Here is a 22,089-nt window from a genome sequence, read left to right on the forward strand (position 1 = left end):
AAGCGGAAGGCGAGAGCGAAAGCACTCACGACATCTACACACAAATATTTAAGAAAAGGCCCGCGGCCGAGTTCATTACACCCTAAAACCCCCAGTGGGTGGGTGGACCTGCTACTTAAAATTTTTTACAAAGTGTCTCAGGCATCTCCAGCGCCGTGTCGCGACGTCGACGGCCCTCCCCTGGCGGCCTTCGGGTTCAGCGAGGCGCCGGTGTCCTTCTCGGCATCCGCGTCACGGTAGGCGCCCGTCTCCTCCGAGCTCCCCTCCGGATCATGGAGAAGCAAGCCGAAGTCGTCGCCGTCCACGACCATGTCGTCTTCCGTCCGCTCCGGATGGAACTCGTCGTGGAAGGCGAACTCAGCGATGTAGCTGGCCCGGGAGGCGATCTGGCCGGCTTGCTCCTGCAGCAACTGCTCCGAGTCGGCCCGCTGGCCCATCAGCGCGTCCAGCTGAAGGTCTGGATGCCAAGACAGTGTGAACCGAAGCACCATCTGAGCACCGGCACGAGCGGCAGAGACGCGCTACTCGCCAAGCCGGTCCGATCCCATCTCCAACCAGCGCGCCAGGCGCGTCAAGCTGCTCGGCACGACGGCGCCCGGCCAAAGGGCCGCCGTCATCGCAGTGCCGGCCTGGGACAGCCGCCCCATCTTTGTTCCCAAGACCAGCAGGCGGGCCTCAGCGGCACCGATGATCTCCGGGAAGGTCCGGGCCACCCGCGGATCCGTCCCAGACCCAGCAACGTAGGTCGGGTCATACTGATAGCGGACGGCTTCCTCCGCCAGCTGCTGCGTCTCCGGGAAGGCCCCTGCCACAAAATAAGAAGCAATTTAGAAGAAGAACAACAAGGAAGAAAAGCCGAATCCTGACCCGGCAAACTACAAGAAAAAGCACTTACTGGAGAAGGACTCTTCCAGGTGCTGCGCTTCGAGCAACGTACCACGTCGCTCCCGTTCAATGGCACGGTTGTGATCCTCGAGCGCCTTCTCCAGGTCGGCCGCCTTGGCAAGGGCCGCCTTCAGCTCGGCGTCCTTGTCATCGGCCGCCTTCTCGGCCGCCTCACGACGACGGGCCTCGTCCTGCCGGGACCCCTCAGCCGTGGTGGCCTGCTCCCGCAGGCGATCCACCTCGGCCTGGAGCCGGCCCTTGTCATCGGCCAGCTGGCCGCGCTGCTGGTTGCTACGTATTGAGCTAGCGTTGGTTTTCCCCAAAGAGGAGAGGGTGATGCAGCAAGTGTAGCGTAAGTATTTCCCTTAGTTTTGAGAACCAAGATATCAATCCAGTAGGAGGCTCCTCAAAAGTCCCACGCGCCTACACAAACAAACTGAGAACTCGCAACCAACGCAATAAAGGGGTTGTCAATCCCTTCACGGCCACTTGCAAAAGTGAGATCTGATAGAGATAGTATGATAAGATAAATATATTTTTGGTATTTTATTACATAGATGCAAAAAGTAAAGATGCAAATAAAGTAGATTGAAAGCAAATATGATAAGAGATAGACCCGGGGGCCATAGGTTTCACTAGAGGCTTCTCTCGAGATAGCATAAGTATTACGGTGGGTGAACAAATTACTGTCGAGCAATTGATAGAAAAGCGCATAGTTATGAGATTATCTAGGCATGATCATGTATATAGGCATCACGTCCATAACAAGTAGACCGACTCCTGTCTGCATCTACTACTATTACTCCACACATCGACCGACTCCTGCCTTCATCTAGAGTATTAAGCTCATAAGAACAGAGTAACACATTAAGCAAGATGACATGACGTAGAGGGATAAACGCATGCAATATGATATAAACCCCATCTTGTTATCCTCGATGGCAACAATACAATACGTGTCTTGCAACCCTTTCTGTCACTGGGTAAGAACACCGCAAGATTGAACCCAAAGCTAAGCACTTATCCCATGGCAAAAAAAAGACCAATCTAGTAGGACAAACCAAACTGATAATTTGAAGAGACTTGCAAAGATAACTCAATCATACATAAAAGAATTCAGAGAAGATTCAAATATTATTCATAGATAAACTTGATCATAAACCCACAATTCATCGGATCTCGACAAACACACCAAAAAAAGAGATTACATCGAATAGATCTCCACAAGAGAGGGGGAGAAAATTGTATTGAGATCCAAAAAGAGAGAAGAAGCCTTCTAGCTAATAACTATGGACCCGTAGGTCTGTGGTAAACTACTCACAACTCATCGGAGGGGCAAGGATGTTGATGTAGAAGCCCTCCATGGTCGATTCCCCCTCCGGCAGAGTGCCGACGAAGGCTCCAAGATAGGATCTCGCGGATACAGAAGGTTACAGCGGTGGAAATTGTGTTTCGTGGTGCTCCTGGATGTTTTCGGGGTGCGTAGGTATATATAGGAGGAAGAAGTACGTCGGTGGACTCCCGAGGGGCCCACGAGACAGGGAGCGTGCCCTACATGGGGGGGGGGGCTATCTCATGGGGTCCTCGGGAGCTTCTTGACTTGCACTCCAAACTCTCCGGATCACGTTCGTTCCAAAAATCACGCTCCCGAAGGTTTCATTCCGTTTGGACTCCATTTGATATTCCTTTTCTTTGAAATACTGAAATAGGCAAAAAACAGCAATATGGGCTGGGCCTCCGGTTAGTAGATTAGTCCCAAAAAATGATATAAATGTATAAAATAAAGCCCATAAACATCCAAAAGAGGTAATATAATAGCATGGAACAATCAAAAATTATAGATATGTTGGGAGCATATCAAGCATCCCCAAGCTTAATTCCTACTCATCCTCGAGTAGGTAAATGATAAAATGAGAACTTTTGATGTGGAATGCTACCTAGCATAATTCATAATGGAATTTTCTTTAATGTGGCATGAATGTTCAGATCCAAATGATTCAAGATAAAAGCTTATAAAACATAAAAATAATAATGCTTCAAAGCATACTAACAAATAATCATGTCCTATCAAAATAGCATAGCCAAAGAAAGCTTATCCCTACAAAATCATATAGTTATGCCATGCTTCATTTTCATTGCACAAAATACTCCCATCATGTACAACCCCGATGACGAGTCGAGCAATTGGTTCATACTTTTTAACGTGCTTCAGCTTTTTCAACTCTTACGCAATACATGAGCGCAAGCCATGGACATAGCTCTATGGTGGTATATGGTGGTTGTGAGGACAAAAAAGGAGAAGATAGTCTCACATCAACTAGGCGTATTAACGGGCTGTATGGAAATGCCCATTAATAGATATCAATGTGAGTGAGTAGAGATTGCCATGCAACGGATGCACTAGAGCTATAAATATATGAAAGCTCAACAAAAGAAACTAAGTGGGTATGCATCCAACTTGCTTGCTCATGAAGACCTAGGGCACATTGAGGAAGCCCATCATTGGAATATACAAGCCAAGTTCTATAATGAAAAATTCCTACTAGTATATGAAAGTGACAACATATGAGACTCTATCATGAAGATCATGGTGCTATTTTGAAGCACAAGTGTGGAAAAAGAGATAGTAGCAATTGTCCCTTCTCTCTTTTTCTCTCTCTTTTTCTTTTTTTTCTTTTTCTATTTTTTTCTTTTTTCTTTTCTTTTTCCCTTTTTTTATTTTTGATGGGCATCTTTGGCCTCTTTTATTTTTATAAAGTCCGAAGCCTCATCCCGACTTATGGGGGAATCATAGTCTTCATCATCCTTTCCTCACTAGGACAATGCTCTAATAATGAAGATCATCACACTTTTATGGATTTACAACTCAAAAACTACAACTCAAAGCTAGAACAAGATATGACTCTATGTCAATGCCTCCGGCGGTGTACCGGGATATGCAATGAATCAAGAGCGACATGTATGAAGATTACGAAGGTGGCTTTGCCACAAATACGATGTCAAATACATGATCATGCAAAGAGCAATATGACAATGATGAAACGTGTCATAATAAACGGAACGGTGGAAAGTTGCATGGCAATATATCTCGGAATGGCTATGGAAATGCCATAATAGGTAGGTATGGTGGCTGTTTTGAGGAAGGTAAATAAAGGGTTCAATACCGGCGAGAGTTGCGCGGTAATAATAAAGGCTAGCAAAGTAAAAGGATAGGTGTGCATATGTCCATGGACTCGCATTAGTCAAAAAAAGAACTCATATACTTATTGCAAAAGTCTACTTCGTCCTCAAAGCAAAGTACTACTACACATGCCCCAATAGGGATAGATTGGTAGGAAAAAATTCCATCGCTCGTCCCCGACTGCCACTCATAAGGAAGACACTCAAAAGAGCACCTCATGCAACAAATTTGTCACACAACTTTTACCATACATGCATGCTACGGGACTTGCCAACTTCAACAAAAGTATTTCTAAATTTCATAATTACCCACTAGCATGACCCTAACATTACTACCTTTATATCTCAAAACAATTATCAAGCAACAAATTGATGATAGCATCCAATTCAATTTCTATGATAGTTTTTATTATACCCAACTTGGATGCTCATCATTCTAGGACCAAATTTGTAACCAAAGAAAATACCATGTTGTTCTAAAAGACTCTCAAAATAATATAAGTGAAGCATGAGAGACTAGCAATTTCTATAAAATCAAGCCACCACCGTGCTCTAAAAGATATAAGTGAAGTACTAGAGCAAAAACTATCAAGCTCAAAAGATATAAGTGAAGCACATAGAGTATTCTAGAAAATTCTAATAAAATAGGCTTCTCCAAAAAGTTGTGTACATCAAGGATGATTGTGGTAAACTAAAAATCAAGGACTAATACACGATGCTCCAAGCAAAACACATATCATGTGGCGAATAAAAATATAGCTCCAAGTAAAGTTACCAATGAACGAAGACGAAAGAGGAGATGCCTTCCCGGGGCATCCCCAAGCTTAGGCTTTTGGCTATTCTTGAATATCTTGGGGTGACTTGGGCATCCCCAAGCTTAGGCTCTTTCCACCCTTTATTACATAGTCCATAAAAGCTTTACCCAAAACTTGAAAACTTCACAACACAAAACTCAACAGGAAATCTTATAAGCTCCGTTAGTGAAAGAAAACAAAACCACCACATAAGGTACTGCAATGAACTCATTATTTATTTATTTTGGTGTTAAACCTACTGTATTCCAACTTCCTTATGGTTTATAAACTAATTTACTAGCCATAGATGCATTGAAATAAGCAAACAACACATGAAAAACAGAATCTGTCAAAAACAGAACAGTCTGTAGCAATCTGTAACTAACGCAAACTTCTGGAACTGTAATAATCCTACCAAAATAGGAAGTACTGGAAAATTTGTTTATTGATCATCAGAAAAAAGAATCAATGCAAAAGCACGTTTCTGTGATTTATTGAATTTTTTCTCGTGAGCACAGAGTTTCTGTTTTTCAGCAGAATCAAATCAACTATCATCGTAGGTTATCCTATAGGTTCTACTTGGCACAAACACTAACTAAAAGATAAAAACACATATAAACAGAGAGTAGATGCTAGATTTATTACTAAACAGGAGCAAAAACAAAAAAAACATAAAGAAAATTGGGTTGCCTCCCAACTAGCGCTATCGTTTAACGCCCCTAGCTAGGCATTGATAATTTTAATGATGCTCATATGAAAGACAAGAATTGAAGCGCAAAAAGAGCATCATGAAACACATGACAAAACACATCTAAGTCTAACATACTTCCTATGCATAGGCATATTATAAGAAAATAAATGTTCAAGGCAAGCAAAAACTAGCATATGCAAGGAAGAAGAAAGAGACGATTGCAATCTCAACATGACGAGAGGTAATTTAGTAACATGAAAATTCCTACAACCGTATTTTCCTATCTCATAATAATTACATGTAGGATCATAAGCAAATTCAACAAAATAGCTATCACATAACATATTTTCAACATGATCCACATGCATGGAAAGTTGACACTCTTCCAAGATAGTGGGATTAACATTAACTAAACTCATGACCTCTCCAAACCCACTTTTCTCAAAAATTTCATAAGATTTAACATTCTCCAAATATGTGGGATCTAAAGTTGACACTCTTACAAACCCACTTTCAATATTGCAAACACTATTATCAATCTCATATTCATCATGGGGCTTAAATAAATTTTCAAGAACATAAGAAGAATCACCCCAATCATGATCATTGCAACAAGTAGAAAACATAGCAAAACTAGCATCCCCAAGCTTAGGGTTTTGCATATTATTAGCACAATTGACATCAAGAGAATTTATAGTAAAATCATTGCAATCGTGCTTTTTATTCAAGGAGGTACCAAGTATGGGTGCAATAGCAACAATCTCATGTTTAACATAAGGAACTATAGCAAATTGATCTTCATAAATATTGGCATCATGGCCACAAGAATAGCAAGCATCATGTTCATCAAGGGATATTTCAATCAAATCATCGGAATCATCATTATCTATAGATTCATGAATACCATTATTTTCTTCCAAAGCAACGGTCATTCTCTCAATAAATTCTTTGACATAGACATTATGAGCATAGCTTTCGTAGAAATATTTAAGTATGTCAAAATTTTCAGATTCGTAGAGAGTAATATCGTACATTTCAATCAAAGAAGCAACTTCATAAGCACCCTTAAAAGCAACAAATTCTTCAATTTGTTTGATATCATAGTAACTATAATCACCCTTTGCATAAGAAGATAAAATTTTATTTTCATTAAACTCACATAGGTAGGGAAGGTGTTTTTTAGGGTTCTTAGAGCAACAAGTAAAATCACAAATTTCACAAAGATTCCAAGCATAACACATCAATCTGTTTATTTGATCCCATAAGAGTCTCCCTTTTTCAGACAAACGGTGACGCACAAAATGAGCATGCTCATATAAAGATTTCCCATCAACTAGGCTAGTTGGGGTTTCAGCACGAGAGCATAAGGATCGAAGATGATCCAAGCAGAACACTTTAAGGGGATCCATATCAATAGATTTTTAGCAAGCAAAGATGCAAGCACATAGAAGGCACATGGAGACACAAGCAAACAAAAACGCAAGCGAAACAGAGAGGAGATTGGGTAAGAGAGGGCGAATAAAACGGCAAGGGTGAAGTGGGGGAGAGGAAAACGAGAGGCAAATGGCAAATAATGTAAATGCGGGGGAGATGGGTTTGTGATGGGTACTTGGTATGTTTTGACTTGAGCGAAGACCTCCCCGGCAACGGCGCCAGAAATCCTTCTTGCTACGTCTTGAGCTAGCGTTGGTTTTCCCCGAAGAGGAGAGGGTGATGCAGCAAGTGTAGCGTAAGTATTTCCCTCAGTTTTGAGAACCAAGGTATCAATCCAGTAGGAGGCTCCTCAAAAGTCCCACGCACCTACACAAACAAACTGAGAACTCGCAACCAACGCAATAAAGGGGTTGTCAATCCCTTCATGGCCACTTGCGGAAGTGAGATCTGATAGAGATAGTATGATAAGATAAATATATTTTTGGTATTTTATAATATAGATGCAAAAAGTAAAGATGCAAATAAAGTAGATTGAAAGCAAATATGATAAGAGATAGACCCGGGGGCCATAGGTTTCACTAGAGGCTTCTCTCGAGATAGCATAAGTATTACGGTGGGTGAACAAATTACTATCGAGCAATTGATAGAAAAGCGCATAGTTATGAGATTATCTAGGCATGATCATTTATATAGGCATCACATCCATAACAAGTAGACCGACTCCTGCCTGCATCTACTAGTATTACTCCACACATCGACTGACTCATGCCTGCATCTAGAGTATTAAGTTCATAAGAACAGAGTAACGCATTAAGCAAGATCACATGATGTAGAGGGATAAACTCATGCAATATGACATAAACCCCATCTTGTTATCCTCGATGGCAACAATACAATATGTGTCTTGCAACCCTTTCTGTCACTGGGTAAGAACACCGCAAGATTGAACCCAAAGCTAAGCACTTCTCCCATGGCAAAAAAGACCAATCTAGTAGGCCAAACCAAACTGATAATTTGAAGAGACTTGCAAAGATAACTCAATCATACATAAAAGAATTCAGAGAAGATTCAAATATTATTCATAGATAAACTTGATCATAAACCCACAATTCATCGGATCTCGACAAACACACCGCAAAAAGAGATTACATCGAATAGATCTCCACAAGAGAGGGGGAGAACATTGTATTGAGATCCAAAAAGAGAGAAGAAGCCATCTAGCTAATAACTATGGACCCGTATGTCTGTGGTAAACTACTCACAACTCATCGGAGGGGCAGGGATGTTGATGTAGAAGCCCTCCGTGGTCGATTCCCCCTCCGGCAGAGTGCCGGCGAAGGCTCCAAGATGGGATCTCGCGGATACAGAAGGTTACTGCGGTGGAAATTATGTTTCGTGGTGCTCCTGGATGTTTTCGGGGTATGTAGGTACATATAGGAGGAAGAAGTACGTCAGTGAACGCCCGAGGGGCCCACGAGACAGGGGGCGCGCCCTACAAGGGGGGGGGTGGGGAATGTAGTAATTTCAAAAAAATTCCTACGCACACGCAAGATCATGGTGATGCATAGCAACGAGAGGGGAGAGTGTTGTCCACATACCCTCGTAGACCGAAAGCGGGAGCATTATAACAACGCGGTTGATGTAGTCGTACGTCTTCACGATCCGACCGATCCAAGTACCGAACGTACGGCACCTCCGAGTTCAGCACACGTTTAGCTCGATGATGATCCCCGGACTCCGATCCAGCAGGGTGTCGGGGAAGAGTTCCGTCAGCACGATGGCGTGGTGACGATGATGATGTTCTACCGACACAGGGCTTCGCCTAAGCACCGCTACGATATGACCGAGGTGGAATATGGTGGAGGGGGGCACCGTACACGACTAAGGAACGATCACAAAGATCAACTTGTGTGTTATGAGGTTTCCCCTTGCCCCCGTATATAAAGGAGGGATGGGGGAGGTGTGGCCGGACCCTAGGGGTGCGCCTAGAGGAGTCCTACTCCCACCGGGAGTAGGACTCCCCCCTCTTGCCTTGTTGGAGAAGGAAGGGGGAAGGAGGGAAGAGGAAAGGGGGGCGCCGCCCCCCCCCCCTCCTTGTCCTATTCGGACTAGGGGGGAGGGGGCACGCGGCCTGCCCTGTCCAGCCCTCCTCTTCTCCCTTAGGGCCCATGTAGGCCCATTAACCCCCGGGGGGTTCCAGTAACCCCCCCGGTACTCCGGTAAAATCCCGATTTCACCCGGAATGATTCCGATATCCAAATATAGGCATCCAATATATCAATCTTTATGTCTCGACCATTTCGAGACTCCTCGTCATGTCCGTGATCACATCCGGGACTCCGAACAACCTTCGGTACATCAAAACTATAAACTATAAACTCATAATATAACTGTCATCGTAACATTAAGCGTGCGGACCCTACGGGTTCGAGAACTATGTAGACATGACCTAGAACAGTTTCCGGTCAATAACCAATAGCGGAACCTGGATGCTCATCTTGGCTCCTACATATTCTACGAAGATCTTTCTCGGTCAAACCGCATAACAACATACGTTGTTCCCTTTGTCATCGGTATGTTACTTGCTCGAGATTCGATCGTCGATATCCAATACCTAGTTCAATCTTGTTACCGGCAAGTCTCTTTACTCGTTATGTAATGCATCATTCCGTAACTAACTCATTAGCTACATTGCTTGCAAGGCTTATAGTGATGTGCATTACCGAGAGGGCCCAGAGATACCTCTCCGACAATCGGAGTGACAAAACCTAATCTCGAAATACACCAACTCAACATGTACCTTTGGAGACACCTGTAGAGCTCCTTTATAATCACCCAGTTACGTTGTGACGTTTGGTAGCACACAAAGTGTTCCTCCGGTAAACGGGAGTTGCATAATCTCATAGTTATAGGAACTTTGTATAAGTCATGAAGAAAGCAATAGCAACATACTAAACGATCAAGTGCTAAGCTAACGGAATGGGTCAAGTCAATCACATCATTCTCCTAATGATGTGATCCCATTAATCAAATGACAACACATGTCTATGGTTAGGAAACATAACCATCTTCGATTAATGAGCTAGTCAAGTAGAGGCATACTGGTGACATTAAGTTTGTCTATGTATTCACACATGTATCATGTTTCCAGTTAATACAATCATTGCATGAATAATAAACATTTATCATGGTATGAGGAAATAAATAATAACTTTATTATTGCTCTAGGGCATATTTCCTTCAGGGGGCGCGGACCCCTAACTCGTGGGGTCCTCGGGAGCTTCTTGACTTGCACTCCAAGCTCTCCGGATCACGTTCGTTCCAAAAATCACGCTCCCGAAAGTTTCATTCTGTTTGGACTCCGTTTGATATTCCTTTTCGTCGAAATACTGAAATAGGCAAAAAACAACAATATGGGCTGGGCCTCCGGTTAGTAGGTTAGTCCCAAAAATGATATAAATGTATAAAATAAAGCCCATAAACATCCAAAAGAGGTAATATAATAGCATGGAACAATAAAAAACTATAGATACATTGGAGACATATCACTGGTCCGCCTCGACCAGGGCCTGCTGCACCTCCGCCGCCTTGGCGGCTTCCTCCTTAAGGAGCTTCACCTCGGCCTCGAGGCGGCTCTTTGTGACCCGCCAGCTGCTCATGCAGCCGATTGGCCTCATCACGAAACCGCCGGGCCGCGGCCGCCTCCGCCCTTGCCTGCGCCGCCTCGACGCCAAGACGGTCGGTGTCGGCAACGAGCCGGTCGTAGTGATGACCGGCCCGGAGTAGACGAGTCCGCCAGGACAGCACCTCGGCTGCGAAAAAGAAGAGTTCAGCGAATATGAAGACAAGACTTAAGATTTGGCCCAACTGTTACACAGTTGGCCCGAATCTTGGGGGCTACACCCAGTGGGTGCGCTAGAGTGCCCCCACTAGAAAAGAGCACAAGGATACATGCGGCGATGCGAAGCTCCTCCTCCTTGGCGGTGAGCTGCTCCTCGAGCTCCCGGTGCTTGCCCAGGAGACGGTTGTAAGCGGCAACCTGGAAGGCGTCGAGATGCTGAAGAATACATAAGTCAAAACAAGGCCAACGCTCTAAAGATTCGACCCAACTACTACGTAGTTGGCCCAAACCTCAGGGGCTACACCCACTGGGTGCGCTGGCGTGCCACCATAAAGAAGAAATCGCAAGAAATGAAAGGCTTACCAGAATGGCGCGCTCCAGGTCGCGCGTCCGCTCCACCTTGGCTTGGGCGAAGGCCTCGAGCCGGTCCATCCTCCCATGCAGGCGGCAACTAACGGCGTCCAGCGCTGCCTCCTCCTGGGTCGGAGGCCCGAAGACTACGGCGCCCCCTCTCTGCGCCGGCTGCGGCACGGCGGCCCGACGCCCTCCTTGCCGGGGCACCAAGGAGTGCTCCCCGCTGGCCGCCCCCAACACGGCCAACACCTCCTCCAACGCCCCTCCCGGCGCTGTCGACGACCCGGACGCCGGGACGGTCTGCTCCACCACCAACGGCCCCGCTGCCGGGGTGGCCTCCGGCACCACCATCCGCGGTGCCTCCTCTAACACCAGCGGCGCCTCCGGCAGTGCCGCCCGCAGCGCCTCTTCCAAGACGGTGCCGCCTCCACCACCATCAGCCCCCGCTTGCTCGACCACGTCGGCCCGCGACGCGGTATCATCCCCCACCTCCACGACCTCCGGGTCGGGGATCACCACCTCAACCCGGCCTTGATAACCCACAAGTGTAGGGGATCATAACAGCTTTCGAGGGTAAAGTATTCAACCCAAATTTATTGATTCGACACAAGGGGAGCCAAAGAATATTCTTGAGTATTAGCAGTTGAGTTGTCAATTCAACCACACCTGGATAACTTAGTATCTACAACAAAGTATTTAGTAGCAAAGTAATATGATAATAAAGGTAACGATAGCAAAAGTAATGTTTTTGGGTTTTGTAGTAATTGTAGCAATAGCAACGGAAAAGTAAATAAGCAAAGCACAAGATGTGAAAAGCTCGTAGGCAATGGATCAGTGATGGATAATTATGTCAGATGCAATTCCTCATGTAATAGCTATAACATAGGGTGACACAGAACTAGCTCCAATTCATCAATGTAATGTAGGCATGTATTCCATAAATAGTCATACATGCTTATGGAAAAGAACTTGCATGACATCTTTTGTCCTACCCTCCCGTGGCAGCGGGGTCCTAGCGGAAGCTAAGGGATATTAAGGCCTCCTTTTAATAGAGAACCGGAACAAAGCATTAACACATAGTGAATACATGAACTCCTCAAACTACGATCATCACCGAGAAGTATCCCGATTATTTTCACTTCGGGGTTGTCAGATCATAACACATAATAGGTGACTATAGACTTGCAAGATAGGATCAAGAACACACATATATTCATGAAAACATAATAGGTTCAGATCTGAAATCATGGCACTCGGGCCCTAGTGACAAGCATTAAGCATAGCAAAGTCATAGCAACATCAATCTCAGAACATAGTGGATACTAGGGATCAAACCCTAACAAAACTAACTTGATTACATGGTAAATCTCATCCAACCCATCACCGTCCAGCAAGCCTACGACGGAATTACTCACGCACGGCGGTGAGCATCATGAAATTGGTGATGGGGGATGGTTGATGATGACGACAGCGACGAATCCCCCTCTCCGGAGCCCCGAACGGACTCTAGATCAGCCCTCCCAAGAGAGATTAGGGCTTGGCGGCGGCTCCATATCGTAAAACACGATGAAACTTTCTCTCTGATTTTTTTATCCGCGAGACGGAATATATGGAGTAGGAGTTGAGGTCGGCGAATCCTGAGGGGGCCCATGAGACAGGGGAGCGCGCCCAGGGGGGAGGGCGCGCCCCCACCCTCGTGGACAGGGTGTGAGCCCCCTGGTCTTGATTCTTTCTCCAGTATTTTTTATATTTTCCAAAAAGTGCCTCCGAGGATTTTCAGGACATTCCGAGAACTTTTCTTTTGTACACATAAAACAACATCATGGCAGTTCTGCTGAAAACAGCATCAGTCCGGGTTAGTTTCATTCAAATCATGCAAGTTAGAGTCCAAAACAAGGGCAAAAGTGTTTGGAAAAGTAGATACGTTGGATACGTATCAACTCCCGCAAGCTTAAACCTTTGCTTGTCCTCAAGCAATTCAGTTGATAAACTGAAAGTGATAAAGAAAAACTTTTACAAACTCTGTTTGCTCTTGTTGTTGTAAACATGCAAAGGCAGCATTCAGGTTTCAGCAAATATTATGAACTAACCATACTCACAATAACATCTCGGTCTCACAATTACTCATATCAATGGCATAATCAGCTAGCAAGCCATAATAATAAAACTCAGATGACAACACTTTCTCAAAACAATCACTACATGATATAACAAAATGGTATCTCGCTAGCCCTTTCTGAGACTGTAAAACATAAATGCAGAGCACCTTTAAAGATCAAGGACTGACTAAACATTGTAATTCATGGTAAAAGAGATCCAGTCAAGTCATACCCAATATAAACTAGTAATAATGAATGCAAATGATAGTTTTCTCTCTAGCGGGTGCTTTTTAATAAGAAGGTGATGACTTAACATAAAAGTAAATAGATAGGCCCTTCGTAGAGGGAAGCAGGGATTTGTAGAGGTGCCAGAGCTCGATTTTAAAATAGAGATTGAATAACATTTTAAGCGGCATACTTTTGCTGTCAACACAACAACTATGAGATGGTTGTATATTCCACACTACATGCATTATAGGCAGTTCCCAAACAGAATGGTAAAAGTTTATACTCCCCCAACCACCAACAAGCATCAATCCATGGCTTGCTCGAAACAACGAGTCCCTCCAACTAACAACAGCCCTGGGGGAGTTTTGTTTAATTATTTTGATTTGCTTTTGATCATTTTGGATCATGGGACTGGGCATCCCGATTACCGGCCCTTTCTCGTGAATGAGGAGCGGAGTCCACTCCTCTTGAGAATAACCCACCTAGCATGGAAGATATAGGCAGCCCTAGTTGTAACATGAGCTGCTCGAGCATACAAAACATAATTTCATTTGAAGGTTTGGAGTTTGGCACATACAAATTTACTTGGAACGGCAGGTAAATACCGCATATAGGAAGGTATGGTGGACTCATATGGAATAACTTTGGGGTTTAAGGAGTTTGGATGCACAAGCAATATTCCCGCTTAGTACAGGTGAAGGCTAGCAAAAGACTGGGAAGCGACCAACTGAGAGAGCGACAACAGTCATGAACATGCATTAAAATTAATTCACACCGAGTACAAGCATGAGTAGGATATAATCTACCATGAACATAAATATCATGAAGGCTATGTTGATTTGTTTCAACTACATGCGTGAACATGTGCCAAGTCGAGTCACTCAATTCATTCAAAGGAGGACACCATCCCATCATACCACATCATAATCATTCTAGTAGCATGTTGGCATGCAAGGTAAACCATTATAACTCATAGCTAATCAAGCATGGCACAAGCAACTATAATCTCTAAATGTCATTGCAAATATGTTTACTTCATAATAAGCTGAATCAGGAACGATGAACTCATCATATTTACAAAAACAAGAGAGGTCGAGTTCATACCAGCTTTTCTCATCTCAATCAGTCCATCGTATATCGTCATTATTGCCTCACTCGCACGACCGAACACTGTGTATAATAATAATAATAGTGCACGTGCATTGGACTAAGCTGGAATCTGCAAGCATTCAACTCAACAGAGAGAGAAGACGAGGTAATATGGGCTCTAAATCAAATAAACAAGTATGCATATGAGAGCCACTAAACATTTTCAATATGGTCTTCTACTCTCGACCCCCAAAGAAAAGAAAATAAAATAAAACTATTTACACGGGAAAGCTCCCAACAAGTAAGAAGAAGAACGAGAAATCTTTTTGGGTTTTCATTTTAATTCTACTACAAGCATGGAAATTAAACTAACTAATTTTTTTGGTTTTTCTTAAGGTTTATCAAACACACAAGAAGAAAACTAGAAAAAAGAAATTTAAACTAGCATGGATAATACAATGAAAGAGTATGAGCATCGACGACTAGTGTGTGAACATGAATGTAAAGTCAGTGAGAAATACGTACTCCCCCAAGCTTAGGCTTTTGGCCTAAGTTGGTCTAATACCAAGGACCGTCTAGCGGATATCCGTAGTTATAACTGGGGTTGTACTGAGATGCTGCAGCAAATGCCTCCTGAGCTGCGGCATGTTGGTGAGCTGCCTCCGCTCTCCCCGCGTGTTCAGCTGCTTCCTCCCAGGTAACAACATATCTTCCTTTTTCCTGGTAATCAAAAAGGAGAGGAGCAGGAAGAGTAACATGGGCGACATTGCGTCTGTCATAGATTAGTCGATAATGGAGGAATGTTCATTCCTCCTAAGAAAATTATGGTTGACCATAATGTCATAATCTAAATAAGCAGGAGGTAACATCATATCCCCCTCTCGTGGAGCTATACCAAGATAATTAGCCACACGGGTCGCATAAATTCCTCCAAATAAATATCCAGCTCTACTATTCTTATGCAACCTACGTGCAACTATTACCCCAAAGTTGTAATCTTTACAACCTAACGTAGCACTCTTGAGGACACAAAGATCAGGGACACACATATGACATGCTTCATCTTTACCGTTAATGCATCTACCAATGAAAAGAGCAAAATAATGTATAGCAGGAAAATGAATGCTCCCTATGGTAGCTTGTGTAATATCCCTAGATTCTCCCACAGTGATACTAGCAAGGAAATCTCTAAATTCAGATTTGTGGGGATCATTAATATTGCCCCACTATGGAAGTTTGCAAGCAGTTGTAAAATCCTCTAAGTCCATGGTATAAGATGTATCATAGATATCAAATAGGACACTCGGAGAATTACGTATACAGTTATATTTAAACCTCCGCACAAAGGAATCAGTCAATTGATAGTACTGAGGACACTTAGCTTGTAAGAAGTCCTCTAGCTCAGCATTATGCACATACGCGTCAAATTCCTCCTTAAAGCCTGCTTCGACCATAAAATCATCGGATGACCACTCACAAGCTCGTACATCTGCGTCCCTCGGTAATTCAACATCTTCCTCACGTATAGCAATCCTGGGTCCTTTCTTTACCGAGGAACCGCCTTGGTCAATCTCCTAGACATAATTCTTTTGTGACAAATTTCTAAAATTTCAGTAACTTCAAAAAAAAGTGAATAAAACTAAACAAGATTGGTAGCGGCTACTCCTACAAGTGCCTAGAGCCTATATCATGCATTAGAATTACTTGGGACCTCATAAATTTAACATGCAAGCTCAAGAACATGGTCACCTATGCAACAAAAATTTGCAATGAATAAAGCACTAGAACAAAAACTAATTGGATCAATGGAGGAGTCACATACCAACCAACAATCTCCCAAAGCAGTTTTGTGAATGGAGCTTTGAGCAAGGAGATCAAAAATCGCAGCAAAACAAGCTAGAACTCGTGCTTGAGCTGGATGAGGATTTTTTTGGGAAGAAGGTGGAGTGTGTGGGTGCTGGCATAAGTGGAGGGGGGCCACCAGGGGCCCACGAGACAGGGGGCGCGCCCAGGGGTGGTGGGCGCGCCCTCCACTCTCGTGGCCTGGTGCTTGCCCCTCCTGCAGTGATTCCAGTGCCTAAAATCCTCAAATATTCCATAAAAATCATACTAAATTTGCAGGGCATTTGGAGCACTTTTATTTTCGGGATATTTTTTAATGCATGGATAATTCAAAAAACAGACGGATAATACTATTTTTGCTTTATTTATTCTAAATAACAGAAAGTAAAAAGAGGGTACAGAAGGTTGTGCCTTCTAGTTTCATCCATCTCATGATCATCAAATGAATCCACTAACAAGGTTGATCAAGTCCTATTAATAAACTCATTCCGAATAACACGGAACCGGAGAAATTTTGAATAACACTAAGTTATCTCAACGGGGATATGAAAATCCCCAATAATAAGAATATCATACTTTTTCTTGACAGTAGGGAGAGGAAATTCAAAACCTCCAATAATAATAGTTGGAACTTTTCCAATAGAATTGATACTATGAACTTGAGATTGTTTCCTCGGAAAGTGTACTGTATGCTCATTACCATTAACATGAAATGTGACATTGCCTTTGTTGCAATCAATAACAGCCCCTGCAGTATTCAAAAAAGTTCTACCAAGGATAATCGACATACTATCGTCCTCGGGAATATCAAGAATAACAAAGTCTGTTAAGATAGTGACATTTGCAACCACAACAGGCACATCCTCACAAATACCGACATGTATAACAATTGATTTATCAGCCATTTGCAAAGATATTTCAGTAAGTGTCAACTTATTCAATTCAAGTCTACGATATAAAGATAGAGGCATAACACTAACACCGGCTCCAAGATCACATAAACCAGTTCTAACATAGTTTCTTTTAATGGAGCATGGTATAGTTGGTACCCCCGGATCTCCAAGTTTCTTTGGTATTCCACCCTTAAAAGTGTAATTAGCAAGCATGGTGGAAATTTCAGCTTCCGGTATCTTTCTTTTATTTGTAATGATATCCTTCATATACTTAGCATAAGGATTTACTTTAAGCATGTCAGTTAAGCGCATACGTAAGAAAATAGGTCTAATCATTTCAGCAAAGCGCTCGAAATCCTCATCATCCTTTGTCTTGGATGGTTTAGGAGGAAAGGGCATGGGTTTCTGAACCCATGGTTCTCTTTCTCTACCGTGCTTCCTAGCAACAAAATCTCTCTTATCATAACATTGATTCTTTGATTGTGGGTTATCAAGATCAACAGCAGGTTCAAATTCTACTTCATTATTTTTGCTAGGTTGAGCATCAACATGAACATTATCATTAACATTATCACTAGGTTCATGTTCATCACCTGATTGTGTTTCAGCATCAGAGATAGAAATATCATTGGGGTTCTCAGGTGTGTCTACAGCAGGTTCACTAGAAGCATGCAAAGTCCTATCGTTTTTCTTTTTCTAATTTTTGGAAGAACTAGGTGCCTCTAAATTATTTCTCTGAGAATCTTGCTCGATTCTCTTAGGGTGGCCTTCAGGATACAAAGGTTCCTGAGTCATTCTACCAGTTCTAGTAGCCACTCTAACAGCAAAGTCATTTTTATTATTTAATTCATCAAGCAAATCATTTTGAGCTTTAAGTACTTGCTCAGCTTGAGTAGAAACCATAGAAGCATATTTGCTAATGAGTTTAAGTTCACCTTTAACTCTAGCCATATTATCGCTCACGCGTCCTATTTAGAAAGCATTATTCTTTAACTCTCTACCAACATAAGCATTTAAACTTTCTTGTCTAGCCATAAAGTCATCAAATTCATCTAAGCATGGGCTATGAAATTTAGTAGAGGGGATTTAAACTTTATCATATCTATAGAGAGAATTTACCTTTACAACCTGTGTCGGGTTATCGAGACAATGTGGTTCTTCAACAGGCGGTATATTAAGACCATGTATTTCTTCAATAGGTGGTAAATTCTTAACATCTTCAGCTTTAATACCTTTTTCTTTCATTGATTTCTTTGCCTCTTGCATATCTTCAGGACTGAGAAATAAAACACCTCTCTTCTTCGGAGTGGGTTTACGAATAGGCTCAATTGGTTCAAGAATTGCCTCAGGAATTGGCTCAGGAAGAGTCCAATTATTTTCATTAGTCAACACACTATTCAATAGTAGTTCAGCTTCGTCGACTGTTCTTTCCCTGAAAACACAACCAGCACAACTATCCAAGTAGTCCTTGGAAGCATCGGTTAGTCCATTATAAAAGATATCAAGTATTTCATTTTTCTTGAGAGGATGATCAGGCAAAGCATTTAGTAATCGGAGAAGCCTACCCCAAGCTTGTGGGAGACTTTCTTCTTTGATTTGCACAAAATTATATATATCCCGCAAGGCAGCTTGTTTCTTATGAGCAAAGAAATATTTAGCAAAGAAGTAATAAATCATATCCTGGGGACTACGCACACAACCAGGAGCAAGAGAATTAAACCAAGTCTTAGCATCACCCTTTAATGAGAACGGAAATATCTGAAGGATATAATAGTTGCGAGATTTATCATCATGAGTAAACAAGGTGGCTATATCATTCAACTTGGTAAGATGTGCAACAACAGTTTCAGATTCAAGGCCATAAAAACGATCAAATTCAACCAAAGTAATAATTTCAGGATCAATAGAGAACTCATAATCCTTATCAGTAACACAGATAGGTGAAGTAGCAAAAGCAGGGTCAGGTTTCATTCTAGCATTAAGAGACTGTTGCTTCCATTTAGCTAATAGCTTTTTAAGATCATATCTATCATTGCAAGCAAAGATAGCTCTAGCAGCTTATTCATTCGTAACATAACCCTCAGGAACAACAGGCAATTCATAATCATTCGAAGAACTTTCATCAACACTATCATCAATAATAGCATCTTCAATAATTTCATTCTCTCTAGCCCTAGTAAGTTGTTCACCAAGAAATTCACCCAATGGCAAAGTAGTATCAGGCACAGAAGTAGTTTCATCATAAGTATCATGCATAGCAGAAGTGGCATCATCAATAACATGCGACATATCAGAATTCATAGCAGTAGCAGGTTTAGGTGTCGCAAATTTACTCATAACAGAAGGAGAATCTAGTGCAGAGCTAGATGGCAGTTCCTTACCTCCCCTCATAGTTGAGGGAAAAATCTTGGTTCTTTCATCTTTCAAGTTCTTCATAGTGATCAACAGATATAAATCCCAAGTGACTCAGAGAATAGAGCTATGTTCCCCGGCAACGGCGCCAGAAATTAGTCTTGATAACCCACAAGTGTAGGGGATCGCAACAGCTTTCGAGGGTAAAGTATTCAACCCAAATTTATTGATTTGACACAAGGGGAGCCAAAGAATATTCTTGAGTATTAGCAGTTGAGTTGTCAACACACCTGGATAACTTAGTATCTGCAGCAAAATATTTAGTAGCAAAGTAATATGATAATAAAGGTAACGGTAGCAAAAGTAATGTTTTTGGGTTTTATAGTAATTGTAGCAATAGCAATGGAAAAGTAAATAAGCGAAGCACAAGATATGAAAAGCTCGTAGGCAATGGATCAGTGATGGATAATTATGTCGGATGCGATTCCTCATGTAATAGCTATAACATAAGGTGACACAGAACTAGCTCCAATTCATCAATGTAATGTAGGCATGTATTCCGTAAATAGTCATACATGCTTATGGAAAAGAACTTGCATGACATCTTTTGTCCTACCCTCCCGTGGCAGCGGGGTCCTAGCGGAAACTAAGGGATATTAAGGCCTCCTTTTAATAGAGAACTGGAACAAAGCATTGACACATAGTGAATACATGAACTCCTCAAACTACGGTCATCACCAAGAAGTATCCTGATTATTGTCACTTCGGGGTTGTCGGATCATAACACATAATAGGTGACAATAGACTTGCAAGATAGGATCAAGAATACACATATATTCATGAAAACATAATAGGTTCAGATCTGAAATCATGGGACTCGGGCCCTAGTGACAAGCATTAAGCATAGCAAAGTCATAGCAACATCAATCTCAAAACATAGTGGATACTAGGGATCAAACCCTAACAAAACTAACTTGATTACATGGTAAATCTCATCCAACCCATCACCGTCCAGCAAGCCTACGATGGAATTACTCAAGCACGGCAGTGAGCATCATGAAATTGGTGATGGAGGATGGTTGATGATGACGACAGCGACGAATCCCCCTCTCCGGAGCCTCGAACGGACTCCAGATCAACCCTCCCGAGAGAGATTAGGGCTTGGCGGCGGCTCCGTATCGTAAAACGCGATGAAACTTTCTCTCTGATTTTTTTCTCCGCGAGACGGAATATATGGAGTTGGAGTGGAGGTCGGCGGAGCCTCAGGGGGGCCACGAGACAGGGGGGCACGCCCGGGGGGGAGGGCGCGCCCCCCACCCTCGTGGACAGGGTGTGGGCCCCCTGGTCTTGATTCTTTCTCTAGTATTTTTTATATTTTCCAAAAAGTGCCTCCGAGGATTTTCAAGACATTTCGAGAACTTTTGTTTTCTACACGTAAAACAACATCATGGCAGTTCTGCTAAAAACAGTGTCAGTCCGGGTTGGTTTCATTCAAATCATGCAAGTTAGAGTCCAAAACAAGGGAAAAAGTGTTTGGAAAAGTAGATACACTGGAGACGGATCAGGCCTCCACGGCCGCGCTCCCTCGCCGACGACGGCTCAAAGACCGTCGCCGCCACCACCGTGCCTTCCGGCATCTCGCGCCAGGATGGCTCCGCGCCGGCTCGCGCCCATGCCGCCGCCGCGTCGGTCCAAGCCCGGACCGACGCCGCCTCGGCCCTGTTCCTTTCCCGCCAAGCCAAGGCTTCGGTGTCACTCGGGTCCAGGCCGAGGTCCGAATCGGCCCGTCCCTCCACCTCGGCCTGGTCGGCAAGGTCGGACCGGCTCCTGCGGAACGCGGTCCCTTCGGCGGCCACGGCTTCCGCCGCCGCCCTCGCCAACGCGATTGGCGATCTGAATAAGAAGATAGAATAAGCCGAAAAGAAAACAAGACCGGCTCAACAACCCGAATGCGTGCGGAAGATAAAACTTACCCCAACAAGACAGGGACCGGGGTTGGCCTCTTGTGCCCGGCGCCGCGCTTCTTCTTGGCCGGCCTCCCGGCCCCGGCTGGGTCCGCCGTGCGCTTCGGGGTCCGGGGTCGCGATGCGACGCTATCTTTCCCGTGCGGGCGACTCAGCACCACCCCATGCAAAGACCCGGCTCCACCCGCATCGCCGCCTCCCCCGCCCAACGCAACTGCACCAACAACCGGCGTCAGCATCGCCCGCACCACGCCAAGATCAGCAATTCAAGACACATGAAGAAAAACACAAGACTTACCCGCGCGACGCCCATCGCCGGCGTCAGACTCGGCCACCTCCTCCCCGCCATGGGCCGTGGGCTCCTCTGGTGCAACCGGCGCCACCTGCAACGGAGCCCGGGCGTAAGGATGCCGGATCGCGTTCAGAAGCACCTCCCACGTCAC

The 22,089-nt window shown here is 43.7% G+C and overlaps 1 pseudogene; it reads left to right on the forward strand.

Moving 5' to 3' along the window:
* LOC123158371 (guanine nucleotide-binding protein alpha-1 subunit-like) overlaps positions 1–22,089 on the forward strand; it is a 51,349-nt pseudogene that overhangs the window by 17,912 nt on the left and 11,348 nt on the right.

Source organism: Triticum aestivum, chromosome 7B, assembly GCF_018294505.1.
Source record: "Triticum aestivum cultivar Chinese Spring chromosome 7B, IWGSC CS RefSeq v2.1, whole genome shotgun sequence".
NCBI lineage: Eukaryota > Viridiplantae > Streptophyta > Magnoliopsida > Poales > Poaceae > Triticum > Triticum aestivum.